The sequence below is a fragment of the Nyctereutes procyonoides genome, unplaced genomic scaffold (assembly GCF_905146905.1).
Source record: "Nyctereutes procyonoides isolate TBG_1078 unplaced genomic scaffold, NYPRO_anot_genome, whole genome shotgun sequence".
NCBI lineage: Eukaryota > Metazoa > Chordata > Mammalia > Carnivora > Canidae > Nyctereutes > Nyctereutes procyonoides.
In genome coordinates, this window is record NW_026575036.1 from 22,716,569 (window position 1) to 22,730,768 (window position 14,200).

A 14,200-nucleotide genomic window follows, 5' to 3' on the forward strand; every position below is an offset into this window, starting at 1 on the left:
GGGGACGACAATCAACAGTAAATGTCGACATTTTACATAGATATTTTCTTAATTAAGTCCGTCTTTGCTGGAATGTGGCTCTGACAAATTTAGTAGTAGCCAAAGAGGGATCAGAAAGAAGTTACCTTCAAATTTCTACTATTGGAAATTAATCAAGGCTAATTGCCATCAGATAATTTAAACTTTTAAATTAATTATTCTTATTGTTAATAGTTTGCAAAGCTTATTTAAATGTAACAATTTTATATAAAAATTAGTTATAGAATTAATAAATGTCTGATTTATAGTTAGTCTCTCACAGAGTTTTTTTTAAAGATTTATTTATTTATTTGTTTATTTGTTTATTTATTTATTTATTTAGAGTGCAAGGGGCAGAAGGAGAGGAAGAGAGAAAATCCCAAATAGACTGTGTACTGAGTGTGGAGCCTGATGCCAGACTCAATTCCAGGACCCAGAGATCATGACCTGAGCTGAGATGAAGAATGAGACACCCAACCAAATGAGCCACCCAAATGCTCCCCCAACGAAGTTTTAAGAGAAAAATGATATATAATTTAGTACTGACTTTAAATTTATCTATTCAAGCATAAAATTAATGTTTATTAAAAGTAATAAAAATATTTCTCTAATTTACTTGATCAATTCATACACTGAAATTACTATCGTAAATTACCATCATAATATATTTTATATACCTCTATAGCCATTGATCAGATTTACTGTCAAGCTTTATTTTTAATGTTGTAATGAGTTACCTAAAATCACAGAATTATATTTTAGTTATTCAGACTTTTATCAAAATATTTAGAGCTAACAATATTTTTATTCTATAAATATACTTGAAAATTCTAAAATACCCATGCTGTACTAAAATTATTTTCTAATATTTCAGAGTTCAGTTGCTTTGTTTAACATAAAGCATACCCATTCTTTTAATATCTTATATTAGTCTATGTCTCCCACGTATAGCTGCTGTTTTCTTGGTCTTGCATAACTGCTCAGAATACAGCAGTCTGGGCCATTCTAATAATTAGGACAAACAGTGTCAGCAAGTGCCTATTTAGTTCACAATCAATAATCAGTTACAAAAACAAAACATCTGTTTGTTCTGTTGATAAAATTATGTCTCTTTAATAGACAGACTCAGTATTTGTTTGACCACTCCTTCCATATTCCTTTCCGATTTTTCATGGAAGACTTCTCTAAGACTACTGTTATTTTTATTTTAATCCTAATCACCTTTTTTCCGTGAACTTTTTTTGGCACATAGTTCCTACTGCTCTGTAACAAACCTCCATGAGAAATACATGAATCAAGCCCTTTAGAGCACTGTCACCTGGCTGCAAAACAATTGTGATCAACCAGCATCATTAAATGAGCCAATGCCCACAGAGAATCTTTCTTCCGTTCTCACGTTGGTTCTTATACATGGGTTTTGCTCTTCATTAATTCTATATTGTTTAATTATTAAGCTAAGTCTTCCTCTCCAACTCTGCATATCCTCCCTCAGTATTCAACCAACAGAGAATTCTTGCTCTCCAGGCCCAAACAATCTAATTAAAACCCAGATACAAATGAGGACAAAAAGGACAAAAAAGATGGCTCCAAAGAAATATGTGACCAACTACAAATTAACAAGATAAAAATATGGACCCACTGCTGAGGAACTCAATAATGAAGTCATAGGAACCAGCTGCTACTATGAAGGAAGATCTCATAGCAAACAAAGTTCCAATTTAGTCAAATATAATTTCCTTTGGGAAGTCTTCCCTGTATCACTCAAATGAAAATTCTCTTTGGATCCACAGTACTTTCTACCTATCTCTAACATGGCATCCAGCACATTATATTGTAATCACTCCTCATTTGAACTGTAAAGTCATTGAGAAACACTGTTTTATTGTGTTCATATCTCAAGCATCTAGCCAAGTACCTGGAACTTAAGAGTTTGTTCAGTGAATAGAAAAACGCCATCTCCTAACTCTCTCCCACTCATTAGCTACCATAATTCAGAAACACTGGCATTTAAAGTCTGAGCTTGTTCTGGCTTAGAGTCCTTAATACTTGCTATTTCCTCTCTCTAGAATGTCCTCCCCCCAACGTCCCACCATCCCGCCCACACCACACATTTGGCATTCTCATCCTTCTGATCTTAAATGGCACTTTTCTAGAGAAGGACTTTTCAAATTCCAGCATAAGTTAAGTCCCAAGATTTGCCTCTCACATCACCTTATACTTTCCTATATTGTCTTTATACAATCTGTAATGGTGTGTGTGTGTGTCCTTAACAACAAACTCAAAGCACAAGATAAAAAATAAAAACAAAGGTTCATGGATTTTTTTTTCCAAAGGTGGTTTCAGAAAAGAAAATCAATATTCTTTATATCCCATAGCATGAAATATGAAGTTCCTAGAGCATGTACAAACATCAAGATTAGAATTTCTTTGGTCAAAACAGCTTGTATTAGTCCTGAGAATTGATTCAGGGTTGATAAACTATGACCCATCTGCTACTCCCTTTTGTACAGCATAGAACTTAGAATAGTTTTCACATCTCTAAATGGCTGGGTGAAAAATAAAAAAAAAAAAGAGTAATATTTTATGATGTGAAAATTATACGAAATTCAAGTTTCAGTGTCAATGTATATGGTTTTATTGCAAAATAGCCATCCTTGTTTGTTTACATATTATTTATATGCAAAATTTATATGCAAAGACAGAGTTTAGTAGCTGCAAAAGAGAACATGTCACCTGTAAAACCAAAATAGTTATTGTCTGTTCCAAAACTTTTCCAATTTCTATTCTATCCAAATTATTATTCTAGACCAGACATGGTAATTCAATTTGCTTTACTAGTGATTACTTGATTAATGGGCATGTGGCCCAATTCTGGCCAATAAGAAATAAGAGGAAACCTATGAAAAGACTTCTGGGAAAGATTTTCTTGCCTTTAAGAATGATAGATAGATACAGAAAGCTGATGTTTCCTTTATTCCTCTGGACACACTTTATCTAGATGTAATTCCTGGAATTGTTATGATTGTCTTCCTATGCTCCTGAAGATCAAGCCAATATACGAAGGAAGGTGCAAAACAAGAAGCAAAAAATAGACAGGACACTGGCATAACTTTCCTGAGTTGCCCTGTCTGTGAACTGTTTCTTGCATAATTCCATAAATTGCCTCTTTTTCCCCCCGATTTGCATCAAGGTTTTCCATAACTTGTAGTCAAAGACACACACAGCTAAACCCAAAAGTATATGGCATGGTATTGAACTACATGGCATAAACTAGTAAAAAAAGAAAACTTGTGACAACACTTATTAGAAGAGGCAGCTATACAGATAAAAATGCAAGATTCAAATGCTAAGAAAAAGAGACCAGAATGGTGGATGACAAGAGGTTTGGAAAAGGGACAAACAAACATCAAATATATATATATATATATATATATATATATATATATATACACACACACACACACACACACACACAAATATATGTGTGTGTATATGTATACACAAATGCACACTATACACACACACACACATACACATTAATAAATACTAACTACATTTCTTTAGTTTTGCACTTCATTTCTTCTGTACCAATTACCAGATGACATGCTACCCTCCTCTGCTGTACCAAGGGAAGGTCTAAAATTCACACATGCCCCATTTTTCCACATATGCCTTTGAATTTCAGAGAGAGGCAGAGTACATTACAACATAGCACACTAGAATGGCAACATGTGTCATGTAATAGCATATGGATAAGAGATAAAAACTCTGATCCAGGATTGATATGGTTAATTTATATGATCATATATCAATAATAATTATAGTAGTAATAGCTGATACTTACACGGAGCTTATCATATGCCAGGCAATGTTTCAAAATACTCTACATATATTTACTCTAACTCTACCAATACATCCACTTGGCTAACCAAAGTCACTCAAATGGTAAGTAGCAATGCCAGGATTTGAAGCCAGATAGTCTTGCTTTCTGAGTTCAGACTTTTAATCAATATGGTATACTGTCCCTTATCTGAGTCTCAATTTTCTCATCTGTAAAATGAGGGTTCTGCATCAGAGGAGCAATAAACCCTACAAAATGTGTATAGAGTAAATTACCAGCATTTAGCACCAGCAAAAGATTGGAAATCACATTGGCCTTTTTCAGAAACTTCAAATTGATGGGCACATTTGTCAATATTGTCATCTTAAATGCAAATAACATTAACATTCATAGAGACTAACAAGATAATACATAAATAAATTGTCCCTTCATATTTCTTTTTTACTTTTGAGAGACAGAGAGAGCACACGTGTGTGCGTGCACAAGCATCAGGGGAGGGGCGGAAGAAGGGGAAGAGAGACTCTTAAGCAGAATTCATGCCCAGTACAGTGCCCAATGTGAGGGGCTCCATCTCATGAGCCTGAGGTCATCATGACCTGGGCCAAAAACAAGAGTCAGACGCTTAACTGACTAAGCCACCCCAGGAGCCCCATCCCTTCATACTTGTGACTGAATGGTAGTCAACAACAACAACAATAACAACAAAATTCAGATATGCTTTTCACAATAGATATGCTTTCATAAATCACTGGTGAGAGCATTATTTTCCCCTGCACTTTAATCTTTACAGACAAGGAACCACGCCTTCTTTTGTATTTCCTCATGATCCTATGTTTTATAGAAATAAAAGAATGAAAGATCCCATCCAGTATATTCAACAGGCTTTGTATCTCTTCCTTAATATTTAAAACACTAAATATTGGGACACCGGGGTGGCTCAGTGGTTGAGCGTCTGCCTTTGGCTCAAGAGAGTGATCCCAGGGGCCTGGGATCGAGTCCTGCACCAGGCTTTCTGCAGGGAGCCTGCTTTTCCTCTGCCTCTCTCTCTCTGTGTCTCTCATGAATAAATAAATAAAATATTTAAAAAAAAACACTATTACCCATGCAAAGGAATCAAATTTAAATAAATCACTGTTAGTATTATTAACACACATACCTATAACAGGGCTTTAAAAAGATCATGTAAAAGACTGTTGAGAAATACTTAGTTTCCAAGGTGCTATGATTAAATAAAACATACTTTGCTTATCGAATAAGATTAGAGACATCCAGGCAACTTTGGCTTATATAAACCAAATTCTTCAAACTTGGACAGTACGAAAGCAATGCAAAGATCTATCCATTTACCAAATTAAAATGATCAGAATTTAAGATCAGCTTTTGAAATTAAGTACTTAAACAATAAAGTCAAATGCCAAAGAGGGAAAAAGTAAAAGCTAGCAAAGAGAGAGGAAGACACCAAAATAAATAAATAAATTAATTAATTAAAGTTAATATTACATAGTATAGGACTTGTATCATGGAAAATTTGCACACACTCATAAATAATTTAGACACTGTGAAAGGCAAAATGGTTCCGATAGAAACAGAAATTTCAGTATTAAACTAATATCACTCATGCTACATTAATCTTGCATGACAAAATCAGTCCTCTCAACAAAAAGATGACTCCAAAAGGACTAACTGTAATATTTTATTAGCATTGGCGAGGGTTTATATCAAAGATTGACAGGTAATGAACCTCTGAAAGTTGCCTATTACTTTAGTTCAGTCTGTCCCAACAGGTTTAGCTAAAGGCAAATTGCAAAAGAAATTCCTTTGGAGGATTCAGTGTAGCCAGAGCCACTGTAAAAGTGAGAAGATAAATAATGCATTATCAGCTCCTTTAAAAAATTATTTCTTACACCTATTCAATATTGTTTCAATGTTATCTCTATTTCCTTCTATATTTCCTTATGTTTTCTCTCAAATATACTGAGATGCAGAAAAAAGGAATAATTTTTCTTCTTTCTTCTTTTTATTTTTGAGAGAAAGAGAGAGCATGTGCAGGGAGTGAGGGGCAAAGGGCAGAGGGAGAAGGAGAGGGTGACTCTCGAGCATCCCAAATACAAGACTCCGTCTCACAACCCTGAGAGCACGTCTTGTGCCAAAACCAAGAATCAGATACTTAACTGACTGAGCCACCCAGGAACCCTTCTTTTTTTAAGTAGGTTTTGTGCCCAAAGTGGGTCTTGAACTTACGCCCAGGAGTTGCCTGGTTCCCCTAAGGAGCAAGCCAGGCACCCCAAGAATATAAATTTCTGTCATCATCTCATTATTTTTCCTGACTCTATTCTAATGTATTTTGGACATTTATTTTTCCTTCTGGCTTTCCCTAGCCAGGACATATGCAGTACTCAAAAATTACTACAGCGTGAGAGTGCATCAGGTGACTCCTCTCCATATACACAGACATCGTTTCCTTTAATATTTCCACCCCCTGTAGAAGAAACTAGTCACCTTCTCAGAAGAGAGAGTGAGAAAGAACTGTCTTTGGGATCATTACATGTATTTCCAAGAGCTGTTATGCTTAGCCAACAAGAGTGAGGCGATGACCCCAGGGGAGCAGGAGAGGAGAGGGTAATAGTGAGGGCATTATTTGAACAATTGCAGATGGTTCATGAAGGAAAAGGAGAGGTGACACCATCACTCAGAATGTAGTTATGCAAAAAGGGAAATTGATGCATAAAAGGGAAATGGCCACAAGGTAAGCACTGTCTTGCCTACTATGGAAAACCTGTCCTTTGGTGAGTGTACACGGCACTGGAATGGTAGGAAATATTTTCAAGCAACAAGACTATTACCCCTCAAGTGAGAAAGCAATTGTGTAAATCATGAAAACCAGCAGGAAACTAGAAAGGAAGAGAAAATAAGAAAGCACAGGGGATTATGAGTATATATACCAAACGCTCTGCGTAAAACACATTCCAAAAAAAGTCCTCTCCTGAACAAGGCATTGAAACTAGAGAGGTATCCTTCTTCAGAGGTAAAGAAAGCTCCTCAAAGGAGAGTCTTTTTTTCCTTTTCTACCTTTTTTCAAAAATAAAAGAGATTAACAAATGTGTATTGCTAAAGATCAGGCGAAAAGGGGAGGTGTGTTTCTTTACAGCTTTTAGAGTGGATGGTGTTCAGGGTAGCACACGACTACCTGGGAGAATGGACAAGAAGCAGGAATTTTATTAAATTTCCTGTTAGGACACTGTATTTGAGACTATTAGATAGTTTCTAATACGCTAATGCTGGAGGACTCACTGATAGGAAACACGGAGTTTGGGGAGCTATATAAAGCTTGTGTGCTTGCTTTCATGTGGCTCTACTGTATAATGCAAAATCAAGCAACTTCAAAATTCCATTTCTTCTATTTAGGCTAAACAGCACTAATGGAAGATAATTAGAAATGTGCATTACCAGAAAATTCACTGCATTCAGACAAACATTACTCATGGAAAAGGACTCCTCCTCACTCTTTTCTCAGTGCCACTCTCTTCTGGTGTCATGATGACAGCCAGAAGCAACATGGCTGACCAAAGCTTTCAGGAAAGCCTACTTCTTTCTATTATGCTTCTGTTTATCCAGGCTTGGCTATTCCACACACATCCAAGAGAGAGAAGGTTCGATGACGATCATTAAAATATGTTAAATGGAAAAATTAAGATAACAGGCTATGAATGCAATTATGTCAGATGACTTAATTGGAATTCGGTACTTCTAAAAAATGATCCAACATCAAAAGAAAATTATAGCAAGAGTAATTATAAAAGGAGAGTGGGCAATATTTGCGTTCTTCCCAAAATACTACTAAGAGGAGGAGAATTAAAAATCAGGATTTGGCAACAGCTTTCCAAGTGAGAGAATAGAACAAAGCTCCCAAAAGAACCTTGCAGAGCAGATTAAATTACCACAGAATTTCATAAAGAATTCATTGAATGCTTAAGCAGGCTTCTGTGCAGGTCAAAGAGGACCAATCAGAAAATTGAGGTCATTAAGGGATGAGAAATAGGGTAATAGGAAATAAAATATAATTATAGAGTAAGTGAAAGGGGGAAGGAAGGAATTGCAGATGTATTAATATTGTTTTGGTTTCGGATGAATCATTTTTTCTCTAAAGACTTTCAAACACCAACTTAGATTTTTTTTCCCATTCAATTATATTTTATTCTTATTCTGTTTTAGATAAAGAGCCTGATGGCCTCAAGGGAGAGGCTCAGATGCTTCTAGCACCTGAGCCTCTGAAATAACTATATTTCACATATATTACATTGGAAATCTGAAGCACACTTTGCTTTCCTTCTTAAAATATTCATTAAAATTACTATTAGCTACACATATTTAATTTCAATTTTGTTTTTGAGAAACAAATTTGTAGAACACAAAATCGGAAACTACTGACAAGACTAAATATCTACATCTGCGACCAAGACATCATTTCATATTTTTCCTACGTTTATTTCTGAGTCTATAATTCTAGAGCTATATACATTACAAAAACATTATTTCCTCAACTTTAAAGAAAGTCTTCCTTCATTTACTGAAATTTAAGGTGAAAATAATGAGTTCATCAAAATTTAAAATATGTATACTTTGTAATTTTAGTATAAACCTACAAAATTAAATTCTGAGCTTCAACTGGTGCTTTATCTAAGCTTTCAATTTGAAATATTTTGCAAAAATAATTACCATCATATTGCTGTATACACATCTCTATAAAAACAGACTACTAAATAGTTGTCTAAAATTATAAAATTAGTATAGGAGTTAGTTACTACAGTTAGAAGGCAGTAGAGAAAAGACTAGGAACTCAGTTTTATTATTAGTAACAACTCACACCTAGTTTCTTTTCCCCCACAATCATAAGTTATTTCATATACATTATCTCAAATAATCACCAAGTACAGTATTTAACAATTATCAGAACAGTACCACTCAATAAGGGCTTATTTTGTTCCAGCAGGATAGTTGACATACAGTATCTCACTGCAGCTCACAACAAGAAAACACAGAAACAGCCAAAGAAACAAAGAAATTAAGGTGAACGTCAATGACTTACCCAGGTTCACAATGCTCACAAGTGACAGAGACTAGACTCCAGATCTGACTTCATCTGCAGTTGAATTACCACCACGCTACAGCTTTTGCTGCTCAACAGATGTAAGGGCATTCTTAGGAGGCCAACAGATCTCAATGAGGAAAGTCCTGAAGAACGCCCCGTGAACTGGCCCAGCTCGCAGCTCTCCTACTTTCCCTCCCACCTCTCTAATCGTTCCTCATCTACTTCCCATTCCTGAAATAGTTGTTCTCCAACTTCCCACCTTCAGACTGCATCCCCTTCTCCTCAAAATCGTCTTTTCCCCTCTACACCACACCATCATTCTTAGTTAGTTACCTTAACTGAGCCTCGATGTGCCTCAATATGTTGGCATCACTGACTCCTCCTCCAAACTACTCTCAATTGCCAAGTCAGGCACTGCCACAATGGTGCCCTACTCACTGTCACTGCCCAGGCATTAAGTCTTCACTTCTTTTTTTTTTTAATTTTATTTATTTATCCATGAGACACACACACACACAGAGAGAGAGACAGGCAGAGGGAGAAGCAGGTTCCATGCAGGGAGCCTGACATGGGACTTGATCCCTGGTCTCCGGGATCACACCTTTGGCTGAAAGCTGCGCTAAACTGCCAAGCCACTCAGGCTGCCCTATCCTCACTTCTATCCCCTACATTACTAAGCAGGCTGAGATAAAACCCCAGGTCCTTAACAAGACTCATAAGATCCACCATGTTCTTGTTAAAACAGGGCTCCTGGCTCCTATCACCTCTCTCAGACTCCCCTCAACACACTGCCCTGGGCCTCTTGTAGTCTGTTAGACACCCCATCATGTTCCATACCTTCTTGACTGTTCCTCATGGTACTTTCAACTTCACATAATTATAATTTATTTTGTGTTTATTGTCCTCTCCCCACAGAAAGTAAGCTCTACTCAGGCCACAGGATTAATAATTTCAGTCTCTTTCTTATTCCCTACCTCATCCCCTGCCTTTATACCTCTGTCTGGAACATGGAGGCACGGAGTTATTTGTTCAAGGAATGGATGGATGGATGGACAGATGGATGGATGAATTCTGACTGGTTTTCTTTCTACTCTTTTTTCTGTCTCTAACTTTACCACTAACAGTGCTGTCAATGTGACTCAAAACACATTAAAACAAAACATGGAGGTGGTAAAATATACCGAATTTTTAGGGAACAGTCAGTAGGTTGGCAAGAGGCCCTATGAATGGTGGCCAAGGACTTTGCTATGTGACTTGCATACATTATTTGACCTTTTAACACTTTGTTTCCTTATACATTATTATAATAATAATGCTTACCTCATAGGACTGTTTCAGGGATTTAATGAGGTAATGTATATAATACGTATGTATAAAATGGTGGACATGAGGGCTGGTACACAGTTAAGCATTCAATAAACATTATCTAGTATTATAACGGCTCACTTGCTGCCAGTTTTCAATTGCTGGTTTAGGGCTTTAAATATCATGGTGAGGACTTCACATGCAAGATACTCCTAATGGATATTTTTGTTACATTTATTCCTAATGAATTAATATTTCTCATGAAGAAATTTTGGTTGAATGCTACTCCCTTCACATGGAGTTCCCAGGCCACATTTTTCTCTTTCAAAATGCTATCCACCTAGATTTATACAAACAAGTTCACTCTTTGCAGGGGAAAAGTCTTTGATACCTCATACTATATGCAAAGATAAACTCCAAATGTATTTAAATATTAAAATTATACCAGGAGAAAACTTAACAGCATATTTGTCAAACCTCAAGTTAGGGAAGGCCATTCACGAATGGCCATGAATCTAACAAAATTTTAATGATGATACCTAGTGCTGGTGGAGGACTACGGTAATATAGCTGGCATAACTGGATACTGCTTGGCAGTTTGTGGTAAAAGTATTAAAATGATAAATAATCTTTGGCCCAGTTATTACCCTTCCAAATGTTTACAATAAGGAAATAATCCTATACTTAAAGGTGAACATAAGAGGCATTTCCTCCTAGTGTTTATCACCTAAATGAAGTTCTCTTTTCCCAGACTCTACATTTGGTCAAAAGCCAAGTTTTGGATTATGAAAGCTATTCTTTTTTTTTTCATTTGCACCGCCACTGACTCTGGTTTAAGTTCCATTAATTTTTATTTACACTACTGCATATATTTTCTAAGAATAAAATCCACAGTCCTTACCGTGGACCAATATACGACAAGGAGCTCCAGAGTCACCACTCTTATTAGAAATAATATGGCAGACATATTAGAAAGGAGACAAAATAATCACTATTTATGGAAGATATGAATGATGACTTGGACAAAGAGAATACCTGAAAAATGATTCAAACCAATAAGTGAGTTGTAAAATAAGTAGGCCAAAATCAATAGCTTCTCTTTATACAATAATAACCCACTGAAAAGAATAAAGTAAAAAAATCCATCCACTTAGCAACAGAAAACAAATGTAGAAATACTGTGAAAAGCACTGTAAACTCACTATTTCTGCATCAGAAATTACTATTGACAGTACCATTAGGCATCTAATTCAACAAAAAGTCAACTATCTCTTCTCCTCCCAACTTTGTAGACCCACCAGGCTAACTTCATTCATTTATTCCTCCTTATTACCAATCTTCTTTCCTTTATGAACCTACTCACATCCTACAAAGCCCTTCATTACCTCCCCCGCACCCAACTCCCCCCCACCCCAAGGCTTCTGGAATTCCATCTTTTCTCTAGCTTCATCCTCTTGACCTTAGACCTTAACTGAATTCTGGCTTCCTCACAAGAATATCACTTGATCTTTCAAGGGATAGCTATATGCTGTTTTACTACCATGGAAACTTCATTGTTATGTACTGAACTGTGTCCCCTCAAATGCACATGTTAGAAGTTTTAATCCCCAGTATCTCAAAATGGTGCTGTATTTGGAGATAAGGCCTTTGAAGAGGTAACAAAGTTAAAATGAGGCCTTTAGTGTGGTCCTTAACCCAACTTGTCTAGTGTCCTTACACGAAGAGGAACTTTGCATGCACAGTGACAAAAGGGAAGGGAAGTGCAGGCACAGAAGAAAGGCCACATGAGGACACAGTGAGGAGGCAGTCAGCTGCGGGATAAGGAGAGAGGCCTCAAGAGAAACTCAACCTGCTGACCACCTTAATCTCGGATTTCTAGCCTCCAGAACGGTGTGAGCAAATCAATTTCTATTGTTTAAGCCACCCAATCTGTGACGTGCAAAATAATGCATTCAAATACATCCATGAGGTACACATTTTGTACTCCAGTGTTAGAGGTATAGTTGCCATCACCCTTCTCCTCTCACAAAAAAAAAAAAAAAAAAAAAAAAATCTGCTCCTTGAGGTTCATGGCACCAACTTTCCTACCATTTATACACACACACACATCATTCACATTCATTCACCCCTTCATTCATTGCTGACTTTGAAATCTGGGTCAGAGTTTCTTTCTCCATCTAAATGCCACCTTCCAGAAGACTCTGACATTTATGTGATTGGCCATCCAGCACCCTGGCTTCTTAACTCCTCTGACCCCACACCCACTTAACCTACAGAATCACATTCTGCTCTTGGCTCAGTCAGATCTGCTCCAGCTCCATATCAGTCGACTCTCCACCTCGAACTCCTTGCACTTCCAATGTGCTTCCTCAACTACTCTCACTGCGTTTATTCTTCAACCTCATTGTGTTTCTTGTTCAATAGGAACTTTCCCCTACTTAACAGTCTTGAACTGTCCTTACCTTCTTTTCCATCCAATTTCAATATCTTGAGTCCCTCAGTGTGATCGATTTTTGGCCAAAACCATAAACTGCCTTATCCAGAAATAAAAATCCCAAGCACAGAAAAAAATCAATCCACTCTCTTCCACCCCGCTACATTTGGGTCGTCAAAAGGTTAGAGGGAAATTGTATAACCAAATGGATGAATAGAACAGCTTCCAGTTAGCAGCTTTATGTAGGTCCTCAAAATTTTCTGGCCACCTCATTACATTCTGTAGGCAGCTATTTTCAACCCATCTTAATTCTACGTCTGACTCTACTTCCTTCCTCCCAACAATTCACCTTGGGTCTCACTTCACAGAGAAAATAAAAGGTGTCAGATACAGACACCTTTGTTTCCACTAAAACTGTACAATTAGCTACGTCTATATCCATCCATTCTTCCCTCTGTTTCCATATAGGAGATGTCTCTCCACCCAGCAAAAGGAAAGCCCTCCAATTATGCTCTGAACTCTACCCTTTCTGCTCAATTTGTACCATCAATTAATTCCTCCCTTCTATTTTCACTCTCAATCCCCCTCCACATCTCTCTCTCTCTCTCTCTCTCTCTCTCTCTCTCTCTCTCTCTCTCCCTGACCCTTTATGATGGATGCATACCATCAACATTTAAATATTATCTATTCCTATTTCTTCCCAACTGAAAAAAAAAAAAAACCTCTTTGAACCTTACATAGGCTTTCAGTAACTGCTCCATCTCTCTAACCATTCAGAGCAAAATTTATGGCAAAAAGTATCACCACTTTTCCTTTCTACTCCCCATAACTCTCATCTGGCCTCCTTTCTGGTTCACCAAAAATGGCCTCACTAAGACAATCACTTCCATATTTAGAATCTGATGGAATCAAATGTTAGGCATCACTGTTCCTGGCCTCTTAAGCACTTTTGGTTATCATATATCATTCCTTCTTTTCTAAAACATTCTTCCCTTAGCCTCCATGGTATAAAGGTAGTTCTGATTTTCCACGTAAATCTCAGACGATTTAACAAGCTCCCCCATATCTTACAGATTTTTTAAAAATTATTTATTTATTTATTATTTATTTATTTATTTATTTGCAAGTAAATGAGGGTGAGTGAGTTGGGCGAGGGGCAAAGGGACAGAATCTTCAACCAGATTCCTCGCTGAGTACAGACCCCAACATGGGGTGACACAGGGCTCAATCTCACCAGCCAGGAGATAATGACCTGAGCTGAAACCAAGAGGATGGAAGGCTTAACTAACTGAGCCACCCAAGTGCCCCTTGCAGATTTTAAATCTTAGAATGCCTTAAGGATTGGTCTTTGTCTTCAGTTCCCCTCCCTATATTCTCTCCCATAGTGATGCTAACCATTCCCAGGGCTTCAATTATCATCTACATGCCAACAACTCTCATCTTTATATCTCCCATTCAGACCTTTCTCCTAAAACTTAGATTTATACATTAAACTTCAATATTTCCTCTTAAA

General features: G+C 36.9%; 1 protein-coding gene across 2 annotated transcripts in view; it reads right to left on the reverse strand.

The window, feature by feature from the left end:
* The window catches only part of NELL2 (neural EGFL like 2), a 324,517-nt gene that overhangs the window by 201,945 nt on the left and 108,372 nt on the right, over window positions 1-14,200 (reverse strand). The window lies entirely within an intron of this gene.